Genomic DNA, 25,631 nt, shown 5'->3' with positions numbered 1-25,631 from the left:
TAATTACCCTGTCTCAGACAAGCTCTCCTCATGTCTCATCTCGCTGGTGTGGCTTTGAATGGGGTCCCTTTGTGGGTATTGATGACAGGCTGGATTGGCAAGGGGTTGCACACTTGGGGAAAGCAGAGACAGGGAGGGGAAGAGGGAAAGAAAAAGAGAGGGAGAGAGATTCCCATTCAGAATTACTATCATATACATTCCCTAGAGAGAGGAATGAACATTCGATTTCATGTACCAGGGTCTACAGGATCATCCGTTAAAGGAAGAGAAATCTATGTGATTATTTTTCCATGTCAGTTGTGATGCTCTGTACTTATCAAAAGAGAGATAAAAAAAATAAATCCAGGTTGACAAATAAACCTTTTGCATCCCTGTCAAAAAGTGTCTGAGTTAAACACTGAATCATCCTCTAGTCCAAATACTAAACTTCGAAAGGAAAATGTAGGTCAGGTTTTTCCCTAATTAAAAACTAGCTGTCTCCTTCACCATAAAATTTTTAGAGTAGTAACTCACATACATCTATATTATACTTTATTTTCATTTTGTTTAAGATGATTAGTTCCAGAATCTCATTGGTAACTCAAAAGTACCTTAACAAGGCATGTACACACACACACACACACACACACACACACACACCCCTGTTTTGTTTTTTGCCAATGTTTTACTCAATAGAAAATTCCCAACCAGATTAACCTTGTTTATTGGCATCTGATTCTTGTCTCCCCTACCTTTTAATATTACTATTTATTTTCTCTTAAAAAGTGTCTGACCATAGTTGTTGCTGCTCTTAACTGCTACTCTTTCCTTTTTTGAGTAGGATTTTTAAACATTGCTTTTTCCCTGGATTTTTGCTACTTACTACTATTACATCCCTTCTTTTTTTTTTTTTTAAGATTTTATTTATTTATTTAAAAGAGAGAGAGAGAGAGCATGGGGGGAAGGGCAGAGGGAGGGAGAAAGAGAGGAAGAAGCAGATTCCCCACTGAGCAGGGAGTCCAATTCAGGGCTCCTTCCCAGGACCCTGAGATCATAACCTAAGCCCAAGTCAGATGCTTTACTGACTGAGCCACCCAGGTACCCCTATTACATCCCTTCTTTATTGAAAACAGAAAGATGTAATATATGTTGTTTGACACAAAAAAGAGCATGGCTTTCATTTCTGAAAAAGTTAGACAAAAAAGCATCTGTTGGATTTATTCAGAGACTTTAGCTGGAGGATTTTTTGTGTGTCTTCTGATGGTTTTGTTACCAACTACTTTAAAGTTACTTTCTGTATAACCCCTCCCCTTACATAATCTTGCGTTTGTCAAAACTGTTAGTAAACTAAAGCATGAGATGCTCTTCAGCTAGAAGAGATTGTCTTCTTTTAGATGTTCAACTAAATCAATATAGGTTCATTCTCCCAAAATAGATTGGAATGAAAGCATCAGGACCCAATGATCAGTTATGCCATGAACTTTTCACAAGGACAGTTTAAGTCAGCCCTGCCCCATAAAACTTTCTGCAAGGGTGGGAATGTTCTATAGCTGCATTGTCCAAAATGGTAACCACCAGCCATGTGTGCTATTATACACTGAAATATGGCTAAGGCAACAGAGGAACTCAATTTCTACTTTTACTTAAATACCTACATGTGGCTGGTCACACCTTCTTAGAGAGTGTAGGTTAAGTAAAACAAAGAAAATATTATGCAACTAGTAAAAAACAATATATTCTGCATATCCATGAATTTTGAATCGAAATTTGAACTGTAGACTTTCTCTTGTCCTCTCTCTTACCCCAAACCCCACCCATGTTTTTAAATACTATTCCCATAATAACACTGATTTCAAATGACCCTTATAAGAAATAAAAGATCCCTCCCTGCTTTAGCAGTAAGGTGGAGGACAGGTTGTATTAAAATACTGCCGAGTAGTTATTGCTTCCTCCAACTTAATATGTCATTTGATATATATTCAGATCTATCTTGGTTATTTTTTAAAAAAACAAAACGTAGAAAATAACATACAGAAATAATTGATCTAGTGAGACCATACTTGCATTACATTGCTTAAATGAAATATAAAGCAGGGTGAAATTTTTACTTTGTAAACACTTTAGCCATAGTCAAAGACTCATTTAGGGATATCTTAGTATTGATGATTAGAAATTAGAATCAGAAGAGACCTTAAACCCATATCTATGACAGCGGCAATTGAACTGATTGATTACAACATCTTCTTTCAGATAAATATTGATTTAATCAAGTCTGCATTCCCATTGGCCCTAATGGTGGTCTTGACAGAAGCCCAGACACTTGAAACTGGCTAACTCCTGTTTGGATATAAATATTTTAAATGCATGGCCATTCAGTTATAATCAATATTTGTCTTCAAACCTTTATTCCTCTTGATTTTTTAACCTCCTTAGTTAATATTTTCATGCCTTCTGTAAAGTTGAGTGATGTGTGTGTCTGTCTCTGAACGTAAGAAAAAGAGATGTCGTGGATTCGGCGGGGGGGGTGGGGGGGACGGGGGGAGTTGTATTTGCATCTGTTGTTTCTGATTCGCAGAGCTAGGAGTGAGGTGCTCCTGCAGACAGTCCACAGAGCTAAGATATCAATAGGCAGTTTGCTGTAAGCACATGTTCAATTATTAAAATAGTCGACATTTTATGTCTGATAGCCATAGCGAGGTCGTGACATTATTTTATCCAGAGTATTGTGGGCACTGTCTAGAAAAAAAAATAGCATAAAGGAGACAGATGCTAGAGAGCTAAAAAAAAAAAAAAAAAAAAAAAAAAAAGAGGGGGGGTGGGGGGGAAGGAAAATAGCAAAGTTTTCAGCAGAAACGAGCAAAGAGACTTTAGAGATGACCAGTTTCGTATGCCTAGAACAGGAAGGAAGATGTCAGCAGGCATCTCTGTTACTGACAATAAGTATCTTGAGCTATGCTGCACGTGTGTTAGTTTCTGTGACAGTTTTTCATTAAGTTCTAAGCTTGAACATGATGCCCGAATCTTGAGTTTCTGAAGTCTAATTTCATGTGTTATTTGTTGCTTCAGTGCCGGGGATTCTGTGCTCTCTACTTCCTGTTCCTTTCTTCCCCTCCTTCATCCCTCCCCTCCCTCTTCCTATTTCTCCATTTCCTTTTCTTTCTCCCTCCCTCTCTTATGCTTTTCTTTCCTGCCTTTCTCTCTCTCAGGAGAGTGTGTGCTTCATTCCATGTTTTCTTTGGGTGCCCACTTCTTCTATTTGTGTTTTTTGTTTTCGTGCTGAAGTTTTTCTTTTCTTCTTTGCTTTTTTCTTTCAAATCAGGAGGCTGTAGAAGCTGATTTTAGAGATACATCTCCTGCTGCAGATGCATCGTTCTCTTTATGGGTTGTGTGATGTTTTCTTTGGAACCTCTGCAAATGGTTGTCCTTTACGTTTGTTGCCAGATGTGTTGCCAAACTGCTACCTTAGTTGGTCCTGCGGTGCTGCAGTGCATGCTGGGATCTGTCTGTGTGAGTAAACTGAAATTTCTGCAGCACCAGACAGCATTACAGTTGGCTTGAGAACTGCCGTACTTTTCTTTCCTTTGTATGTATTTCTTGTATGCTGCACAGTCACCGATGGCTAGTTCTGGCTGGCAAGTAATTCAGAAATATTGCTCATGTAGAAAGGAAAGGTGGGCAGTTTACCACATCCAGTCGTTAAAAAGAACAATTGAAGAACAAAGGAAGTGGATAAATACCTGTGTACTGTCTTTTATGTTGGGAAACACTGTAGTACAAACACGACCGTGTTCAGCCAAATATTTTCGTTCCTTTTGTAACAATGCACACAGTAGATTGTTCTCCTATACGTACACAAATCCATATTTTGTGAGCATATATTCCATCTTTAATCGTTATCGCCTGCAAGCATGTCTTAATCTCAAAAACTTTTACATATTCACCAACACACACCTATTTTAGTTATTATTTTTGTAAGTTCTTAAATCAAAAAATTCAAATAAAAATAAAAAATATATTAATATCCTGTTGGTTGATTTCATTCCAGCAAATTAGGATTTCAACACATTTTAAATCATATTGATGATTCAGATCCTGGCAGATCTTATAATTCCTGTGCACTGAGAGCACAGCTAATAAAAATATTAAGCAATTATTTTTATTAAAATTGTAGTTTTGCTCATTATTAAATAGAAATGATTGATCTATACAGATCGGTCTCACTCATGCGTCCCTTGGGCTGTTTGGGTCTCCATATAGAAGTGGATACATTCCTTTTGCTCTTTCTTCAGCCAGGGGGGCAAAAAAAAAGAAGGCGTAGAATGAAGTCTGGGACTGTTAAAGAATTGCTGGCATTATCTCTCTCTCTCTCTCTTTCTCTGTCCTTCCCTCACGTGTGAGCCTGGCTGCCTGCTTTCTGAGGTAGTGGATCCAGGGTGAGACTGTGTCGGAGCCTGTTTCCACAATTGCATTTGGAGATCTGTCTTATTGATTAGGGGGGAAAAGGGGTGGGGATCGGAGTGTGAGGGGAGGGGAGGACCAACTGACTACTGGCTCATTGAAGCACAAGACATTTTCTTCCGGAAAGATGTCAAACAACTGAGACCTAGCCACAGAGGAAGTAGAAAGGTAGAAAAATCAGGAGACCCTGGAAGAAACGAAGGCATTTCTTACAAGAGTCTTGGGGCTTTTTCTTTTCAGTCCTTTTCTTTTCTTTTTGCTTTTTCTCCCCCCTATCATCTGACCTGCAAAGGCTAGAGTGACAGCGTCATGCAAATGCTGCAGTCCCGCAGGTCTGGGAGAGGGTGGATGCTAGACTGTGAGTTAATGTTAATGATGAGCGCAGTGAAAATACCAGCCGCGGCCACCCCCTGCACACAGAAGCGCTCTGAGTCAGCATCAGATGCTTTGCCTCGCCTCACGCTGGGTGTCTGTATGCCTGTGCGCGCGCGTGCTCGCTCGGGCACCCGTGTCTAGCCGAGGGGAGGGGGTGGCGTGTGAGTGCGTGGAGGGTAAAAGCCAGTCAGTCAGTGAGAAGCAAAGGTACGTTGGAGAGCAACTAAAATCTGACTGATTTCCATCTTTGGAGCATCAGATGTATTCCCTAAGGAGGATGGGTCTCCGTGATGGGGGTGGTATAATTATGTTAATGTCATATTTATGGAGGGGTGAGATTTTTCATTCTAATAATTGGTTGAATGCTATGGTCAAAAATTGTAAAGCCATATTCAGTTTTAAGGAAAAGCATGGACTTATATCTAAGGACTGTTTTATTTTTTGCTTTTTGTGAGTGGTGCTTTTTTTATTTTATTTTTTAACTATTTACTATTTTAAGCCATAACGGATTCAGTATGGAAAATCAAATGATAAACAGAAAGAGATCTTATATAATGATGCATTACATCATGGAGCAGAATATTTAAAGTCTTACAAGGCAAAGTAAAGATCTGGACAGGGGGTGGGGGGTGGTGGTTGGAAAGGGGTGTGGTACTAGGGTGGAGGAGGGGGGCCAGTTAGCAAATATTGTGTTCAGCAGAGCTTTCCTTGCAGCTTACTTGGAAATGGATAATTCACCTGTTCTGCAGGAAAACATTCTAATTCTTTCCATTTTTTTTCCCTCCTCTTTTCCCTTTTAAGATCAACCACTTCAGAAGAACCAGATTCCACTTCTGTGGCCAGGACTTTTATGTTATGGCTGGTCTGATTGTTATACCCTGCGTTCTATGCTACTAAACCTTGGATCATTCCTAAAGTACCAATTCTGTTCTTGAACCACAAACAAGGCTAAAAGATCGGAGGAAATTCAGTGACTATACAGGATTGGGATTGTGTATTTTCAAAAGTATTGAGCTTTATAATGCAATTATTTAAGAAATAGAATCTTCTTTTTTTTCTTCTTCTTCTCATGTTGCCAGCATTTTAAGTTACATGTTCATTAAGTGGCATTGCTCAAATAGCTACAGAGTATGCATGGAAATATTTGCTGTCTGAATAGTTTGGAGATTCAAAGAGAAAAATCAAGCTTCGGAGGTATTAAATTATGACATGCAGAAAAGTTTTTGTTTTATTCTTAACTGCAACAGTGTATATTGAAATCAGATTGAAAGTGTTATATGTCCTTGGCCCACCTTAACAGTTGTACTGTATGGAAGTGTAATGGGAAGCAAAATTTCAATCAGGGTCCCATTAACTGGCATATAATCCTTCTTTAATGTAATAGAGGCTATGGTGTTGCTGCATAAATCTGCTAGAAACAGATTTTAACCCATTTTTAGTCTCTTTCTTTGGATCTGATGGAATGACTCTTAACTGTTCATTGTCTGCATTGTTTCTCATATTCTTCATTATTTTAAGATCTGGAATTAGTCTATAAATGGTCGTCGTGAATATTCAGCTAATCCTAACTTTTATATATCATATATATTTCTACGTATGTATTTTAATTAGTATTTAGAGGACAAAGTTTAACTGAACCCAACTGTAATTTCTAAGCTAGCCTCATTACTGGAAGAAGAATTCTACCGCATCAAACCAGACTTTTCCTAGTCCCTGAGACCCTAACTTGTGAGGTATTTTAGTAACATCACAAGTCAGGCTCTTGGGACCTAGGCGGAGGGGAACCAGCAGCTTTGGACCTTATCGATTGTCTGCAGTAACCACCAGAACAAAAGAACATACATAGATTCTGCCTAGGAGAAAAGAACAATGCTCTTCTTTATAATCAGCAATGTTTTCATCATGACCCACCCCCCAAAATACTATTTTCAGAAACTGTACTCAAAAGTGATTACAGAGTTGCACTGAATAGCATTTGTATTATATTATAACAACCATATAAAAGCACTATAAGATAACTATGTAAGAAGCAAAGTTAAAATACAGGTGTTTTTAAAAAGCTTCCTTTGATGTATTTTAAGGTGGCTAGTCTAAGAGAATATACCTCCTTAGTTAATAAAGAAGAGAGTGGCTTATATTGATAACTTCGTTCATATGCATAGAAATATATACATTAGTTTCTTAAATAAATCCTATATGTCTCCGTGTAAGTGTGGTTCAGAATATGTAATGTATAGCTATAATCATGCTCGAGGCCTAGAAATAAATCATTTACAATCTTCTTTACTGACCCTAGTAGATTTTACTACTGATTTAAGAAGAATGCTATTTTATACTTGGTATTTATTGCCGGAGTTTTCCTTATTCTTTTAACCAGACAAAATACTTTGTATGTCCTGCTATAATAAGACATTCTCTTGTCGTAAGAGTTATCAGTAATTAGCAAAAATATGGTGCCTTTTCGTCTTTACATTTTACTTCATCTATATCATGGACCTATGTGAGATAAACCAGTAAATACCACCGATGAAGTCAGACTGCTCCAGTTCATCTGTCAACTGACTCTGAGCTGCATAGTTTTAGTTTTATAAGAATTTCAGTTTTATAAACTATTCCAACAATACGTAACGTGTCATATTTGAACATTGTTTAGACATTGCCACATCAAATATTTATTTCTTGTAAGTAGAATCAATATATTAAATCTATTTACAAATTTTAAAATAATATTGCAGATCCTAAGATACACAATGGACACGAGAGATTTTCCATAATAGAAAAACCAAAATGATTTCATTCTTTTAACTCTACTGCTTTACATGGGTGCTATAAATTATATGTACCTTATGCATGGTTAAAATAAATTTATGAATGTACTTTAGAACACTGTATGGAGTCTTTGTTCACCTTTTCACTGGATTTGTTACAATTACTCATGTTTGAAACATCATAGGATACAAATCACCCATGAGTTATAGTTCCTCAAAAATTGATATTACAATATCGTAAACATGTTCTTCCTCTATACAAGCCACGTAAAATATGTTTAAGCATGTATCCACATTGTAGCTATTCAGATTCTTTATTTATATCACCTATTTTATTTATCTAGAATCTCTTAAATTTTACGTGTGTGTATGTATGTGCATAAACATAGGTCTTAAAACTCCAACAGAAAGGAGGTAATATAGACAGTAAAGATTTTTGATAGTGTTCATCTTTTACTTCTTTGAACCACATTTTCATTATAATTAAACACTGAAAAGCACAAGTTTCTCAATACAAAGAACTCTGTATGTGTGTGTATCTACAAGTGCACAGAAACTTGATTATATTTACTAGCAATGTTTATACAACAGATCAGAAACTACCTTGTATGTAAAACAGTATCACACACAGGTATATGTCTACAGTCACCTGATTCAACACAATCGTAAATAATATGTAAATGATGTTTCATTAAATTCGTTCTAAAATAATGTAAGGAATGGTTGTTTATTGGCTATAGTGCTATCAGATACAAGCTATTTCAAATGCAATATTTTTTATGTTATTATATCCGTGAATTACACTTTATGTTAACTTCTTTTTCGTAGAAGAAAGGTACCAAAGCTGAATTTAGAATGCAGTGATGTTTGTTTTTTACTTATCATCGTGCATTCTTTGAACCCTCTCTATGTAACCTTCCTGCATATAAACTATCTTTTCTGAGAATATCATTGATAAAGCTTTTCTCTTACTCCATAAAGGTGAGTAGAGATTTAAGTGGATGACTTTGTTTATATAAACTACTTTATGTTGTATATGGACAGATGGATGCCACTTTTTCTGCATTTCTATCTAAGCTGTCACAGAATAATATTGTTTGGGGTTATAAAATATGATTTGGAAAATCAGATCATACTAAGCTTAAAATAAAAGGAGAGGTCTACGACAAAGAGCGAGAAAATGATGTGTGTTGCATACAAAAAAAGCAGTAATATTAACAATTCGATGGCTTCCTGGTTGGGAGACCAGCCTGAGCCAGACGCATATATTAAGAGCTGTCTGCTGCCGATGTGAGCTTGTTCAATGCGGTGGAAATGAGGAATCACCTCCTCTCTGACACCAGCTTATTTTCACATTTTAATTTTGAAATAGCAAATCACTGTTTTACATAAATATACTAACCCCCGCTTGATTCTTTTTCCTTTTTCACATTGCTTGTTAATTTACTATGAACTTCAAGTTCCTTTTTTTTTTTTTACAATCAGCGCTCACTTTAAACTTTTCAGCTAAAATCTATCAAAGACCAATGAAGTATTAGTTTTTTCTGTCTCTTTTGTATTGCTGTGTGAATACTGTGATACGCATTTAACTTTTAATCTCTGTAAGGAAAACATCAATTTTCCAAAATGGCATTTTTTAAAAATCTTTTAGGACCCATCAAGGAAGCCTCTTCTGGAATTTTGCCAAATCTAAATATGATTATATTTCATTTCAGGGTTCACGGGATCAATATTTTTCTTAGTACAAAACTCTGCAACACTTTAGTGTTCCAGTGAAGCCAAAAAAGAGGTATAGAGAGATATTCTTAAGCATTAGCCTGCATTAGTAATATCTAGAAGAGGTGTAAGTATCACAGGGGAATTATAGTACAAGTTAATTACTAATGAAATTAGAAAAGGTGTATACTACCTTACATTCCTCTTCAAATGGACATGCCTAGGCTTGGTTGAATTCACCTGATAAATATGTAAATGGCTTTACAAGCTGTCCTATTTGGATGAGTTTTGAGAAAACAGTACATAAAGGGTTAGCTAACGCCCAAATTTTCTTGCCATTTACACATGCAGTGCAGCCTACATTTCGGTAGGCAGCAAAGGCAGGCATCATTTTGATTACTTGGATTCTTTTGTCTAATTTCTTACTAGACATTTAACTCTGTACTCAAATTCCACTGATCTCTTAGTGACTGTATTTGGAAAAGGAAAACGAAGTTTCTCATATACAGAAGTTTCTAAAAACCCTGGGCATTTGTAAACATTTGAAAAATAGAGTTCTTAGTGTAGCTCTGCAAATGCATGGTTAGTATGCAGAAACTTAGGTGCTGTATTATCTGCAGATACTTAGTTTTCTGATGATTAGTGACCAAATACACACTGAGGCATGTATACATACATACTCTATATGCATATACAGGTACATGTATCTTCATTTTTAAAAAGCATCAGTAAAATCAGTATAAAAATTGAGACATCTTCATAAAATCATCCACAGCATTTTTTCAATGAGCTGCCTTCAACTTTCATTCCTTTTATTTCCCCTAAATCTCTCTATGTTAAATGTGGCTTCATCAGATGAAGTGCATTACTAGCCAATAATATTAACTTGTATGAAATCTTTACTTGTGAAGGTTTAAAAGCAGGAGGAACTTGAAAGGTGATGATATTAAGTGAATTTAATTTATTATTAATTAATTAATTAATTAATTTTATTTTATATAATCAGCTAATTTCATGCATGTTTTATGGGGAATTTAAAAGTGAAAAATTCTCATATGGTGAAATAAATCTTTCATTGTTCATATAGGTAATATGATTTTAAGTTTGTTACCTTAATAGTTAATTCCTAAACAAGTGTATTAATAATCATGGACTATCGGTTAGGTCAACCAAATAAGAGTAATAACTTTCAGGTTTCATCTTAGCCTTGGAAGGTATTTCGGCTTCTTTTATTTAGGTGGATTTAACCATTCCTTTTTTCTAAGAAGTGTCTCCCTCTCTGTTGGTAGGTGTCTGATGATTTGTGAGCACCAAGTGACTACTCTGTGGAATCATCTTCCCTTTGAATTAGCTTGCCCTAGGCCATGAGTCAACCTCAATATTTTGTACATCCAAATTGGTAGGTCTTTGTTGAAACCGTTCTATTTATTTTCCTAGACATATAAGGGAATTATGAGAAATTATAGATTTATATTGTGATTATCTTTCCAGTTTCCAAACATCTTCAGTAAGAGATTTGGGTGGTGTTGAAACACTAGCCAGTGGAAGTATTTGGCTCTGTAGGATTTAAAAATGTAATGTCTTTCTCATAGTAGACTTCATATTCTCAGTGGGGAGAGGGGAACCGGGCTGTGGCTAAGTTATCACTCTGTTATATATCACACGAGAAGCCCAGCCTGTGCATTTGTAAACCTTGGGGAGGTTTCTACAGTAGACAACATTTTTTGTTGGGGGATTACACCACAGTCGGTTCACTTCACTTCTGTCTGTCTTCCTGCCCCCATCCCCCCAACATGGAGTCTTTTCAACTTCTTCAAAGAAGTGAGGGAAAAAAAAGTAGACTCTTTATTAATGGCAGAAAACAAACTGGCTGCTGGACTTCCGAGACAGCCTTCTAATAATAAAGCAGAGTAGGCACTGTGACAAAGAATTCTTGAATGTACTAAATATATAGGGAAGCCTATTTAAATTCACCAGAGGGGCTTAGAGGACAAGCAGCAGAAAGTTTAGAATTCAATTCAAGCCATGCCAGAAAATGAAAATGTACTTAAAAAAGGATTTCTGAGACAATTGTTCAAAGACGTGTCAACTTTTAAGGTTCTTTCTAGAATAATGAAATTCGTACTCTAATTTCTGTGGTGACTTTTTCAATTAGAAAGGAAAAATGATTAACAGGATCTCAAAGGAATTGTATCTTATGTTTAAAGAAAATGTGTTTTCTTTCCATAGGGTGTGCTCTACTGAGGGCCACCTACTGCACTGACTAAAATCACTTAAGTATATACATGAAACAAAGGGATAATGTGTTTTTCAACGATTAGACATATCACAACAGGAAGTGCGCTGGTTACTTTGGGAGAAAGATAACTTGTATGTTCTTTCTAGTTCATTTCCTCCCATCCACTTCTATGATTTATAATATTGTAAATAAATGTAATAAAGTAATTCGGAAAGAGCAAGTTGCTAATAAGTAATAGGACTGTATGACGCTAAATTTGAAAGATAAAAAAAAGATCCTTACCGTATCTCTTATTGACTCTAGAGAATGCTCTTTACCCTTTATTTATCTATAAGACATGTGCATCCATAAGGAGTACCCACATCTGTAAGAATCTACACTTTATTAGTCCTAATGTTGAGCTAAGTAAATGCTTATAAAATCCATTTAAAGGCCAGTATGGCCTACTCAGGGATGAAATTTCTAGCAGCCTCTTTCCTAATGTCTTCCCTTAGAATTAACACAGATACTGAAAAAAGATTGTCATTTCTTGTCTCATGGATTACAAGTTGTAAAGAGGATAGAAACTTGGACTCACTAGTGACTCATCTTTGTTGCTATTGTGGAGAGATCCTGCTTGAGAATGAAATCCATGTGGAATTTGCCAGTTCATAAATATAATTTGTCAACTCAAAATAAGCTGTTGATTCATTAATGTATCCATTTATTTGTAAATGTATATCTAGCTTTAAAAAAAAAAACTCAATGAATTAAGGCTGCATCACCACATGGGACCACTATGGCCAATTAAGACTTAATTATTTAATAAATTTGATTGGCCTTAAAATGAAAATCAGATGAATGAATATTAGTTAGAGATTTTAGATACTAATGATAAAAAGTAGTTGTTGCCCTCAATGCATTTAGATACAGCCTGAGTCATAATTTACCAAACAGCTGAACTGACTTTCATTTATTTAATTTTTAACAACATTTTAATATCAAGGACTTAAGTAGACTTAATGATTGATCAACGAAATAATTCAAGTAAATTTCTTAGCCTAGTCTCTATCACCAATGAATATTAGTTTATTTCTTTCTGTTTGGGTCTCAGTATTTGCTTTTGCTAAAGAGACTACTGTTCTTGTCACCAAAATTTATTGGGTGTATGGTGTTCCCAAGGGTGAGAGGCAGACACCATTGCAAAATTATTTCAGATCTAGGAACACTCAAAAATTATGTACTATAAATGTCCTTATCAAGTGTTTCCTGAGTGCCAACTACAGGAAAGAAAAAGAGAAATTCTGTTCTCAAATAGCTTATGGTCTGCAAAAGATATCTCTCACTTACCTAACACTTTTTGTCCTTTTTGAGTGCCTTAGCATTTCATAAATCTTGTAATTGGGCAGTTTATTCTTTTTTATATTTTATAGATGAGTCTTCTATGTGGTTTGTCCTATTTTCTAGTTGCAGATAAAATAACCTACCTGTCTACTTTGAGTTGCTTTGGGCTAGATATGGGTTATTGTTAGGATTTTGCAGTGTCTTGATTCTGGTCTTATGATTCCCTATACTATGCAAAGGTCTAGTGATCAAAAACCGTAGACCATGAAAATGTTAATAATTATGGTTTATAAAAATGGTATTTCCAGAATAATTAGACTAAAATGCAGTATTTACATATGATTTCAATCCCTCTAAAAAAAGCCATCATTTAATTTCTTTTTTTAAAAAAGAAGTAAGTTAATATAATAATATCGATCATGTAGTTTCATGAAGTAGCAATTACATTACTTAGTCAAAGGACCAAAGCATTCTAATTGGGCTATTCTCTGGGAGTTAACAAAATATGCAACATAAACCTGGAGTTTTTGACGTCTACATCATAAATGCCACCACTGAATTTGAATAGTAAAGTAGAAGCTACAAGACCAGAAATTCTAGCACCAGTCCTACCACTAGTTATCTTATGGAACTGAACCTCTCTCCTTTTCACTTTCCTCATTTACAACTGATTTATCAAACAAAGATGTGGAGGAAAATGCTTTTAAAGTGACTTTTGGGTAAAAAAAAATTAGTATGTGATTAGGCAGTTGGGTACTTCTCCATTCCACAGGGGACTTTTTGAGTCAAAGGGGTAGGAAAGAATAGCCTTAGCTTAAATCACTGCGTTAGTCAGACCCTTTCAGTATCAAAAGCTCAAAACTGAGCTCAGATTGGGAAGCTGTATGTCTATCACCATCATCTCCCTGCCCTCAGGACCCCCGCCCCCCACCTCCTCTTGCTACTCCCCTTCTCCTCTTCTATCCAGGTTCTCTTCTCCACTCCCTCTCCCTCTCAATCTCTCTCACATTCTATGTGATGGCAAAGATGGCCACGGCACCATACATCATTCCTAGAGCCGGTGGTTCTAGAAGGAAAAAATGAAAATGTTCTCTCTACCCCTCCTTCAATTTTGTTTTTTACAGAGGCTCTGATTGGTTCTGTTTTGGAGCTACTTCGGTCTCCAGATAAGAGTTACTCAGATTGGACAACCTGTGTAGGGAAGCAGAGCAAGACTAACATAGCAAGGTTAATGTCTATGGCAGAAGGTGAAGGAAGTTCCAACAGGCCAAATATAACAAAGCTCCCAACAACCACTACAAATTTCTAAATTGCTTAGCATAGTGATATGATATAGGCTGCTATCAAATATGTTTGTCTTGCTAAACTTAGTGGAGCCTATGAACATACAGGCAGTATTAACTTATTTAGTCCAAATGTGCTCTGTACAGAACTATAACTATAAAACTTCTGCACCAGCAAATTGCAACCTTGAGTATCCTGGAGATTAATTACACTTTATTAACATTTTCCATGATCATTTAATACATGGCATACATCAGGAAAGTCAGCATTTGGATTCATTTGGGAATTTGACATTTTAAAAATTATGTAGGATCGTTAGAAATGGGAGTTTGGTAAAGAAGGCACAGTGATGATATTCTGTAGTCCAGTATTTATCCTTGGTCACCATATGTTTAGGCTGTTCTGTTACAGACAATTTTATATCCCTTCCACTTTCACCTCTGATATTAGGGAGTTTTATGTTGCTGACATCCGAATCATATAAAATTATATAATGGCTGTAATTATGTACAGATAGGGCAACTTATTTGGCTATATTTATATAGAGATATATAATTATATCTGTATATAATTGTGTCTACTATGTGATTATATGTATGTATTATATATGTATATATAATTATATAGATATAATTATATTGGTATACAATTGTAGCCATTATATGGTTTTATACGATTAGGGTGTTAAATGCTTGTTCTTCTCAGTCTGGTTGTTTATCATGGTATGACCTGGGCAGTTTTAAACATTTTACTATCAAGAACTACTATTTAGGGATTTTTATCAATGAGAAAAAGATCAATTTGCTATGAATAATGATTCTAATGCAAAACATTTTGGGTTTTTTTTTTGTGATGCAGATGAGCAATGCTATAAATATAATTTGGAGAGTTTGAAAATTGATTTTAACACTCACAATTCTTCTTCCTAATTAATCAAATTACAAAATTATGCTGTGGTTTCCAGTATATTAAAATAAGTTGTCATATTTGGAACATCTGTTTATGCTCCTATTATGAATATGTGTTTCTAAACATCTGAAATATAGATTACCATAAATAATGTTTGTTATTTATTCTGTGGAAGTACGATACCTACTTCCTCCCACAACGCTTGTTTATTTCCCACCAAGTGAATTTTCCAGATTGTATTTTAGCATTTTCTTATCAAGATGGAGGGGGAAAGCCCGGGGTTTTAGTTAAGGCTTGCTGATTGGTTAAGAAAAGCGATGGCTGTCATCGGCAGCCTTTCCAGACAGTCAGCTGATACTATCACTTTGTCTCAACTATAAATCACAGTCTTGTAATGGCCAAGGCTGACACCTTGACATTTTCAAGAAGAGTAAAAGACCTGATTTGAATGGAAATCAATCTCATTTCACAAATCTTGGGTTACTACTCCAAGCCTTTTCTTATGTCTTCTTGAGACCTATTTGGGAGTTTCGTGATCATCAGAGGATTATTTTAGACATATTGTTGCTCCTTTTAGCTATAGAACCACATTCTTATTTCCTTCTTCAATCTCAAAATGGAAAAATTGATTTTAAAATTTTATATAAGAAAAAACAATCACCAATAAGCCAGAGTTTATTTTAACCATGATATACTGATAGTTTAAAAAATGGCAGTAACAGCAGTAATAGCAAGAGCTATTTGGTTGTGTAAAAATTTAATAGAATGTTCTGTGATTTAAAAATACAAGCTGTGTACACACATAGACAGATTAACCTTTGATTATTTAATAATACATAATGTCATTTATGGAGTGATTTTGAACTTCAATCAAGCAGGTCTCAAAGCCTAGTATTTGTACTTTTATATTCTTACATAAACACCAGGTTTAGATATGCTAGAGTCAATAAGGAATAGCATGCATTTAACTGTAATAGGTGCATGAAGCATTAAACTCTGCCTCAATGATTTTGAACATTCAACCCAGGCAGCACAGAAATAACGCCACACTTGACTAGTATGAAAAGAAGTTATTTTTAGATATTTTAGGAGCTTGGCATTGAATGTTTTAAAAAATTAACCTACTGTGTGATGTCTTCCACCTTTGGAATAACACTATAGTGTCTTTAAAACCATATAGGGGAAGAAATTTCTGCTTCCTTATACTTTTGCTTGCTTCCTCCACAAGAGTGATCTAAACTCAATGGAACCTTAGATCTTCTAAACACAATTATTAATGTAAAATTTGGGCATCACCTCTCTGTGTCTTCTACAGTGCGGAGAGATTACCACAATGCCTGGTAATGACTTCTCTTTATCATCTTCATTATTAACCTTTGATTTTGTCCCAAATCTTACTTCTAAGCAGGAATACTTTGATTGCTAAACTCATTATTTGGCAATGCCCCACAGACAAGTAGAGTTACAGATTATTATAAACAGGAGACTTCTAACCCTTAAATCTTTTTATCCATCTTTCAACTCATCCATCTTTTCTTTCGTTATCTATACAAAATAAGAATCTGATCTAGGTATGTGGGAAACACAAAATGAAGTTTGAAGTCTTTCTTCATAGGATATTATGTTCTCATGAGAAAATAAGAAAAATTAAAAAAAGTTATCAATTCATAATGTGATAGATCCAGAAAGAATACAAAAAAACAATGCTTTGGGATTTGAAATGTTTGTGGGAAATATTTACTTAGTTATTGAGAATCAAGAAAAAAATCCCTAGAAGAGGCTGTATTTAGCTGCTCTGTGACAGATAGAAAGAGTTTCTAGAAGAAGGGATGGGAGGACTGAATTTCAGGAGGAATATGAACTATGTACAAATGCGCAGGAACAGATACAATGGGCTATCTTTGTTGGAAGATTGGGTATATTTTTATAAAATGACTATTAAAGGATTAGCTAAGATCAGCTGAAGGAGGCCCTACATTGCTCACAGGGGCTCTTCTGGTAATTGTGCCCTTCCACAGTGTGGTAAACACTGGGAACCCTTTAAAGAGTTTTGGGAGAGATGCAAGGATGAAAGATACAAGATTAGTGTGAGGTCAGTGTAACTTAAGACTTTAGCCCAGAGGACATATCAAAACTACGTATGAAGATACACCACTCTTGCTATCCTATAAATTCCAACTCATTAGGTTTGGAATAGAGCCTATGCAGATGGGTTCTATAAAATGTTCTAGATGATTGACTAACACTCCAATTGAGAAATAGTTGGATAGAGAATGTTGAAATGAGAAGATATTGGGGATAATTAGACACAAGAAGAAACAAAAAATATCTAAACCAGAGGTTCCTAACCTGGGGTCCACATGTCCCTGGCCTTTTGAGGTTTTGTTTCCATGAGATTACATGAGATATTTTGAGTGGATATACATTTTTCTGGAGGAAATGATTGAATAGTGTTTATAAGATTCTCTATGGAGACTAAACCATCCCAAAATTAAGGACCACTACCCATAGTGTGAAAAGGAGGAGGAAAATGTGAGAAATCTTTTGACTATACAAGGCCTTAATGACTGAGTAGATTACATGGGGATACAAATTGTGGCAAGGAAGAAAGGAGAAGAAGATGACACTAAATTTCTCCACCTTTTGACACTAGAAGAATGAGAATCATGATAATCCCTTTGTGAACCAGCATCAGATCCCCCTTCGTTCCCATTTCAGTTAATAGAGCTTTGATATCAGACATGTCGGATTTATGGTGTGATTGTGACATCCAAAGGTAGATGTAAAACAAATCATGGAAAATTTGGAGGTGGTGACATATCTTCAAAAATCATTCTCCTGGAAGCCTCGTTGAGTACTTTGAAGTCAGGAACCTATGCTGCTTCTATTCTGATGCTCTTTTTAAATTACTTGCATTTCGTGGGTAATCTCAGGATGACCATTGGAGCTCCAACAAGTTGTTTACTTCCAGTCAAAAGGAAAAAGAAGAGAAAAAAAAGGACACTGCACTTCCTTTTAAAGATAATTTCTGGGACTTTTATATACATCTTCCACTATACCCTTAGAATTTAGACATCAGTTACCCAAAGCTTTTGGGGGAATGGGCACATAGAAATGTAGACTTTATTCTGGGTAGTCATTCGCTCAGCTAAAAATTAGAGGAAAACTAGAAAAGAGGAAAACTAGAAATCTCTGTCATAGTGATCATAAACAATCTTGCAGCTTTCAATAATTAATGAAATAAAATCATAATATCTCAGCGTTCAACCTAAATAATATATTTTGATTGGAAAGAGGTAGAAATTGCTTTATAACATTATTTTATGAAAACAGATCTCATTTCAAATTCCTGTCCTCCTCAAGTGATTCATTTCCTGAAAATAATGAATTTTTTCTATGTGCAACTAGAAAAATAGTATTACTGGTTGTGAAAGGAGTTAAACCTGCTAGTCCAGTTTTATTAAACCTAGTAGTCTCAAACCATCTTAAGTCAATAAAAATATTTTCACATTATTGTAAAGACATCTACTTTATTTACAAAATAAATTAAACTCCACCTGCACAATGATAGCAAGAGCTCATATTATAAAATTTGAAATTCTAGACAAATAAAAAAGCAAAAAAAACCCATAATAATCTCATCACTCAGAAGGTAACTCCTATTATCGTATAGTATATACTCATACTTTCTCTCTCTTTGTCTCTCTCTCTTACACACACATACACTCAATATTTTCATAATCATGTCTAACTTGCTTTTTAATTGTTAAATACCAAATGAATACTTTCCCACATATTGTAATTTTCACATATGATAATTATGTTATTACTTCAGTATAATTTATTTATTTAACTAGTCCATTTGAAAATATAAATTGAGTTTTCTTCCATCCTTTTTTCCCTAATATAAATAGCATTCTGATGATACTATTTATATAATTATATATAACAATTCCCTTGGGACATTAATTGGGACACAGGATGATGTCCTGAAAGGAAATGGTGGCAGTGGAAGTGGAGAGACAAGGAGGGATCAGAGGAATATTTAAGAAGATAGAATTAATGGAGCCATGATTAATTGTATGGGGGAATGATAGCTAGAAAATTTCAACCAGGGAGATTCCTTCCCCAAATCATGCTTGTTGCTTTATTTTTCTCTGTTCATTTAATCAATGACGTTTATTACTTTATAGGGAGGGCAGACACAATCAAGAAGCACAGTCAACAGAAGATTTAAAGTGTCTAGTAGATTACATTTTCAAAAACTTTCACCAAATACAATTAGCTCAAAACAAATTGTTCTGCTTTGGAAGAGCTAAGTTCTTGAGAGGAAAATGGCTTTATTTTTAATTCCTAAAGGACATGGCCAGAAATATTAAACTGATGCTGGAGACCTGGATCGTAGAATTTTTAAAAAGCTAACCATAAAGGAGAAAAGCATTCAGGATATGAGCTAGAGGTAGTTTCCCATCACCCAAGACAACATGAAACTTTCTAGGCTGTGGGCAGGGAGGAGCCAGCCTAGAGTACAAGAGAAAGGGGGAGAAATGAGTGTAGATGAAGAACAGCACATATTCGGCTCCTGGTGTTGGAGCTTCTATGAGAGGGAAGTGGGTAACAGATTCCCGTTAGATAAGTATAAAGAAGACATAAAGTCCAGAGGGGTTATGGTCACTACCCACTTGGAATCCTGGGGAGTCACCTTTGTAAATGCTTTTTAGGAATGACATCAGGGAAGAACTAGAGGGAGTCTGAACCTGCACCCTTCCCCTCTAAACCTCTGCCCAGCACCATCTTCTAAGAAAGTCCTTCAGCAGGGCATGGAAGGAATCTGGAGAAGCTTCCTTTCCCGCAAGGGGCATCAAGGAGATAGCTGACAACAGAAGGAGGATGTTGTGGAATTTCAGAGGATCCAAAACACCAGCTAGACCAATGTGTAGAGTCCAGCAGGCTGGACTTTTTAAGAGCAGCATTATATAGTTTTACTGCTGAGGGAAGAATTTCATGAATTTTTCAAGGGTGAAAGACCAGCACCCAAAGAGACACATTAGCAGAGGTTAGTGAGGACCAGAAAACAGTGGGTAGCCTTAATGGGGAGAAAGTAGAATTTTAATCAAAGATGGGAAGTGCCACCTTTATTATATACTTAATTTTTATGTATTCCAGAATGTTCTAGTCCATTTAAAAATGGTAGAGCCAATAGTGATAACTGTATTTCTAGGTTTTCTTTTCTTTTTCCTTCCTAGTGAATGAATTTAGAACTTCTGAGAATTGGACCCTTTTTCATTCACAGTCGTTTATCCAAGGGTAGCATATGATTTAGTCTGCCTTTTTTTTTAAGTTTCTTTAAAGACTTTGCTTTTTCTCCTTCTATTTTAGTCCTTAGCAGATAGTCTCGTTTATTTATTTTATTCACTCAATCAACAAACGCATTGAGTACTTTCCATATGGCAAGCAGATTATTTTAATCTATAAACTTAGTTTTAATTTGTAAACTTACTTTCAGCTACAATTTATTTTATCGTATTTGGTTAATGTTAATTGAACATATCAATGCCTTAATACTGGATGGAGCATATGCTTCACGCAATTCTTACCTATGGATGGATTTTAGGATCATAATTAGAAATAAACAAAATGCAAGAATACCTATTCACAAAAATATAGGAAAGATTGATGCTTTTAAAGAAAATGTGCAATGGAATAGTTTAGAAAGATTGTCCAAAGGAACATCGTGAGAAAAAACAGTATTATTTCTTTGTCAGTGCTTCCAATATCTTTTCTGGGAATTCAAGTGGAACAGAGAATCCAGTGAAATCTGGTGGTTTGCATCATTATTAAGCTCATATCTGCAAGCTAATCATGTGTGATAAGGCTAAAATGTAAAAGCATTTAAATCAATAGCTTTTTCAGATGCTTTTCTGATAAAATTGCTTCATTTTCTTTCCTAAGTAATTAATTCATCTAAGTGGAAAGATTAAAAGAAAAACTTATTTATCTTAGGAGTAATAGGACCCAAACAATGTATCGGACTGTATTGTTGGCATCTTTGCAACTAATAAGACCCTTTTAATAATCAGATCTCAGAAACATCTGTCTTAGGAAAGAGTATACTTTCTGGCTTCCATTTACTTGAAAAGGAATTAAGTTAGGGTCAGGAGCAGAGGTTAGGTTACTTCTACCTGGAAATTAATCAGAAAATTCATTTTGCCCTCTGATGTTGCTTTTCTGTCTTGCCTCCCCTCCCCTCACCGCTCCACTACTACCACTTTTTTATCTTCTTAAAATCCTAAAGTTCCATTTCATGCATCATGATAGTTTAAGGAAATTTGAAATTGTGGACTTATTTAATTATAGAGTGAAAATATAATAGAGTAGGGTAAAATGTTTTTAAAAGAAGTGCCATCTCAAAGAAAATGCACTGACATTATAAGTGACTCTAATATATTGGCAAATTTCAGGCTACGTTCTTAGTCATATTTCTGCTAGAAGAAACCTACTTTCCATTTTGTGTTTTCTCATTTGCATTACTGCAAAGTTATTCATGCATATGAAGAGGATATTATTCATCTCCATATTCCTTCCTGTCCATATTCCAAACCCAATATGTTTATGAGTTATACATGAAGAAACACTGCTGTATCTATATATTTATACATACATATCTATGTGATTCAAATTTGGCATTACAACTGGATAGCAAACCCAAGTGATAATGTGCTAAATGTGTCTTATTACATCATTAATGGCATATCAAAATTGTCAAATATGGTGAAATCCAATAATTGTAACTGACAAGCTTTAGCATGATTTGTCTCCATTGGGAAAGATTGAAAGGAGAGAGGGAAAGGAAGGCACTTCTGAATTTCTCCTCCAATAGGACTGTATGGTAAGCTCTTGCTTCTTCTTCTGCAAATATTTTTAGTGAGATGCCGTTTGCGCAGTATCCATGATAACTGGGCTTCTGAAGTTTTTATGTGCATAAGTTATATCATCTCTTAAATTCAGAAATCCAGTGCTGTTCCAGAAAAAACTGCAAAGATGAACTGGCAAGAAGAAAAATGACCCACCTGTCAGGGCTTTTATCTCCCTCTAATGTTGGATTCTTCCTAACTCGATATTCCAGGAAATTATTTCACTTGAAAGTTTAGGTGGAGTTCACAAGGAAAAATTAGTTCTCCTTTACTCTCAGTTCTACTCCCACCCCTTCAAAAAGCAAATATTATTGCTTAATTCCCCAAACTTTTCTCCAAAAATATCTCAGCATTTGGGAATAAGAAGCAAATAGGATGACAGTGCATTTTATGGACACAGAACTCATTCATTACAATGATGAGGTTTTCAAGAATCCCCACCCTTTGTGTCCGGCTTTATCTGTACTTGGGGATGGCATGGAGGAGGAGAAAGAGGAAGCTTATGTGTTTCTCTTTAGAATTAATTCCCAGTTAGCCATTTGCTGGTGGGTTATTTTTAAGCCCAGAGGACATTGTGATTGCGTTTTCCTTTTCAGTAATTGTAGCAGATATTAAAGCAAACAGACAATGGTAGACATGTATAGAATAACCTGGTTTTCCAGACAGACCACTTGTCTGAGATCAAACGGCTACAGCACATTTAGGGTTACAGTCTCCTTCTTTTCCTCCTTATTCTCAACCGCAGTGGAGCTTTTTCCAGCGTTGCCATGGTAACACTATATCTGGCTGCTAGCTCTGTCGTAAGTTATTGAACTGAGACTGGCTTTTGGTTTAGCAGATAATTAGGTTCTGTCTCACAGGTTCATTTTCCTGTGACTGGGACGTGAATATGACCTACAGCTGGCCTCAATTTCAGTGTCACAGACAAAACTTTAACCCTTCCCGAGCTCCCAAGGCACTCTCCGAAGCCTCGCCTGTGAGGTGGAGGAAGTCCAGGGCAGCTCACTGACACCTTGGAGAGGATTACCATGTCTCCATTTTATTTTTTATCTTCATGATAATACCAAGGAAAATATGGTCAAGGTTGTACACTTAGGGCATTTTCAGAATTAAAAATACATCAACAGTATGGCATATATACTTAACGTATTTATATATAACATCTACCATATAAAACTTCCCATAGCCATTACCATCTCCTTGTTTTTTAAGTAATTTCTCAGTCACATCAAAGTGCCTTGTGTTGCAATTTGGATTCCACAGCTTTTAGATTTCAAAAACCATATTCTCACCATATTCTCAAGAATATTAGCTTGGTACACTTATTCTTGGCTTCGAGAACTGTCTGTCAGTTGATTCATGCCCCTCCTTCTCCTTTTTGTAAACCCTAGATTTTAGCTGACTTTGAAAGGTTCCTTTGGAGTCACAGGCAGGTCTATGTTACAGGGAAAAATGCCACCACTCTACTAAAATGCCCAAATATTCACTCAGGGCTTGAATCTTGCTGCTTTAGGAAACCAAAGATCTGCCCTTTGTTTAGGACAAAGAAAGAAGCATAACTTTTGGAACAGATACTGAATTCATAGTACCCATTGCAACATGGTGAGCTGTAGGGTTAATATGAGAACATACGTCTCTCTATGTCAAACAATAGGAAAGACCTTCAAGAAAATCTGTTCAAAAATTTTGGTAACATTTCACCTAAAACCTCACAATGAAAGGATAAGAAAGGAACAAGGGACAGGTGAGGCCACCGTAATTAAAACATTAATTAAAGAAATTCCATAGCTTAGTTGGCTGAAGAATAACATAACTGTGTCAGTAGAGATAGGTAAAATTTATAAAAGGCATGACTTTAAAGTTTCAGCAGTTGTACATTGGAACTAGCATACATGTGTGTATGTGTGTGTGCACGTGAGTGTGCACACAGAACTACGTTCTGTTTTAATCCATTTCTTCCATTCTCAAACTCTAGATGAGAAGAGAATCTTGAATTGCAGCAGCCTCAGATATCCTGAGTACGAGCAGCCATGGGCCTGGAGTATCCCGTGAACGCAGTGTGGGGGGCGTTGGGGTCAGAGTCTGGGGAGGGCTTGTATGAACTAAGATAGAGTTGACAGATGAGGAATGCAGTTGTTGCCAATTACCGTCCACTCAGCTGAACTTCTCTCGACCTCTGATCTCAAGTACATAGAACCTATTATTCTCTTATTAATCATCAATGTGTTTGTTGAATAAATGCATGAATTCTTCCCTACTCTCTATACTGTGTAGTAAGAACTAAATTAGCACTCCGTTATAAAGAAGACTTAAGAAGTCTACAAGCATTTTCAATCCAAAATCGTTTTAACTATCTTCTCATGGTCCCCAGTAACCCCTAGACCCTACACATGCAGGTCATCCCTTGCCTGCATTGCTGGAATAGCCCTGTAACTGCTCTTCCTCCCATGCTGCCCACTGTGGTCTCTACTGTGCACAGGAGATAGGATGTTAATCTACAAGGCAAATCACTTGAAGTCAGCACCCTCCTCACAACGTACCAACGGTTTTCCATATAATTAGAATATAATACAAAATTTTTACTGTGCTTACAAGGTCCTGTAGGACCTTGCCCCTGTCTACCTTGCTGACATCATCATTCCCTTTTCATTCTCCACCTTGCTTTTTCTCACACCCACTAGAGCACACACCCACTAAGAGCCTTAGCCTCTGCTGTTCCTTCTGCCAGAAATGCATGGCTCACTCCTTTACTCTGTTCTGGTCTCTCTGCTCAAATGTCACCTCCTTAGAGATGCTTTCTTTTCCTAAACATCTTAAAAAGCACCTCATTCATTCTCCAGCACCTTTCTTGATTTAAATTTTCTGCATAATGCTTATCATGTCTTGGTATAATATTAGACAACATGCAAACCATTATATGCCTTTCCCACTAAAGTATAAGCCCCATATGGACAGGAACTTTGTTTATTGAAGAGTATACCTCCAGGGCCTCGGAGCTAGTAGTCTGGACCTAGTAGCCTTTAATAAATAGTTGTTGAATGAATAATTGAATGAAGAGATCCAGGTAGAGGGTCTGGGTATCCCAGTCTATGCGAGAACAATAATGAGTGTTCTTGACATAATGAATGAACTCTTCCACCAGATGATGAAATTGAATGAGTAGATACAATAAAATTTAGGGACATAGCTTATGTTCCTGGGACTACCTTCATTAGATGAAGGTAAAGCAAGAAAAGCCAGGAAACTGAGCTTATTTCTACCTCCTCCTTGCAAGAATTAAATTCCAAGTAAGACATCATTTCTCAAACATATCACAACCCCAGTCATTTTGGAAGACATCTTCTATAAGGGCCAGAGAGTAAATATTTTTTGGCTTTGCAGGCCATACAGTCTGCGTGACAACTGCTCAGCACCTCTGTTAAGGTGTGAAGGCAGCCATAGACAACACGTAAACAAGTGGGTGTATCTGTGCGCCAATGAAATGTTACAAAAACGGGAAGTCTGCTACATTTAGCACGCAGGCTGTAGTTTGCTAACCCCAATGTGGAGAGTCTTCCCCCAACGCCTCCTCCCACCAAGGTACTGAAGGAATGCACAAAGGATCATGACTATCTTACCTGGTCCTTTCAAGAAATCAGACAAATTGGGGAATGGCTGGTGGTGGAA

At 36.1% G+C, this 25,631-nt stretch overlaps 1 long non-coding RNA gene across 2 annotated transcripts in view; it reads left to right on the top strand.

Annotated features, from left to right (window-relative positions):
* LOC103673047 overlaps positions 1-24,074 on the top strand; it is a 175,960-nt gene extending 151,886 nt beyond the window's left edge. Inside the window, exons 4-5 of one of the 2 annotated variants that reach the window (XR_571295.2) lie at positions 10,586-10,695; positions 23,941-24,074. This is a non-coding gene — a long non-coding RNA (uncharacterized LOC103673047). Of the gene's footprint in view, positions 1-5,613; positions 6,277-10,585; positions 10,696-23,940 lie in introns of those variants that run through there. The other variant, XR_571296.2, reaches the window with a different exon arrangement.
* The last annotated feature ends 1,557 nt before the right edge of the window (positions 24,075-25,631 follow it).

The sequence above is a fragment of the Ursus maritimus genome, unplaced genomic scaffold (genome assembly GCF_017311325.1).
Source record: "Ursus maritimus isolate PB19 unplaced genomic scaffold, ASM1731132v1 scaffold_4, whole genome shotgun sequence".
NCBI classification, from domain to species: domain Eukaryota; kingdom Metazoa; phylum Chordata; class Mammalia; order Carnivora; family Ursidae; genus Ursus; species Ursus maritimus.
This window is presented reverse-complemented; position numbering and strand designations above follow the sequence as displayed.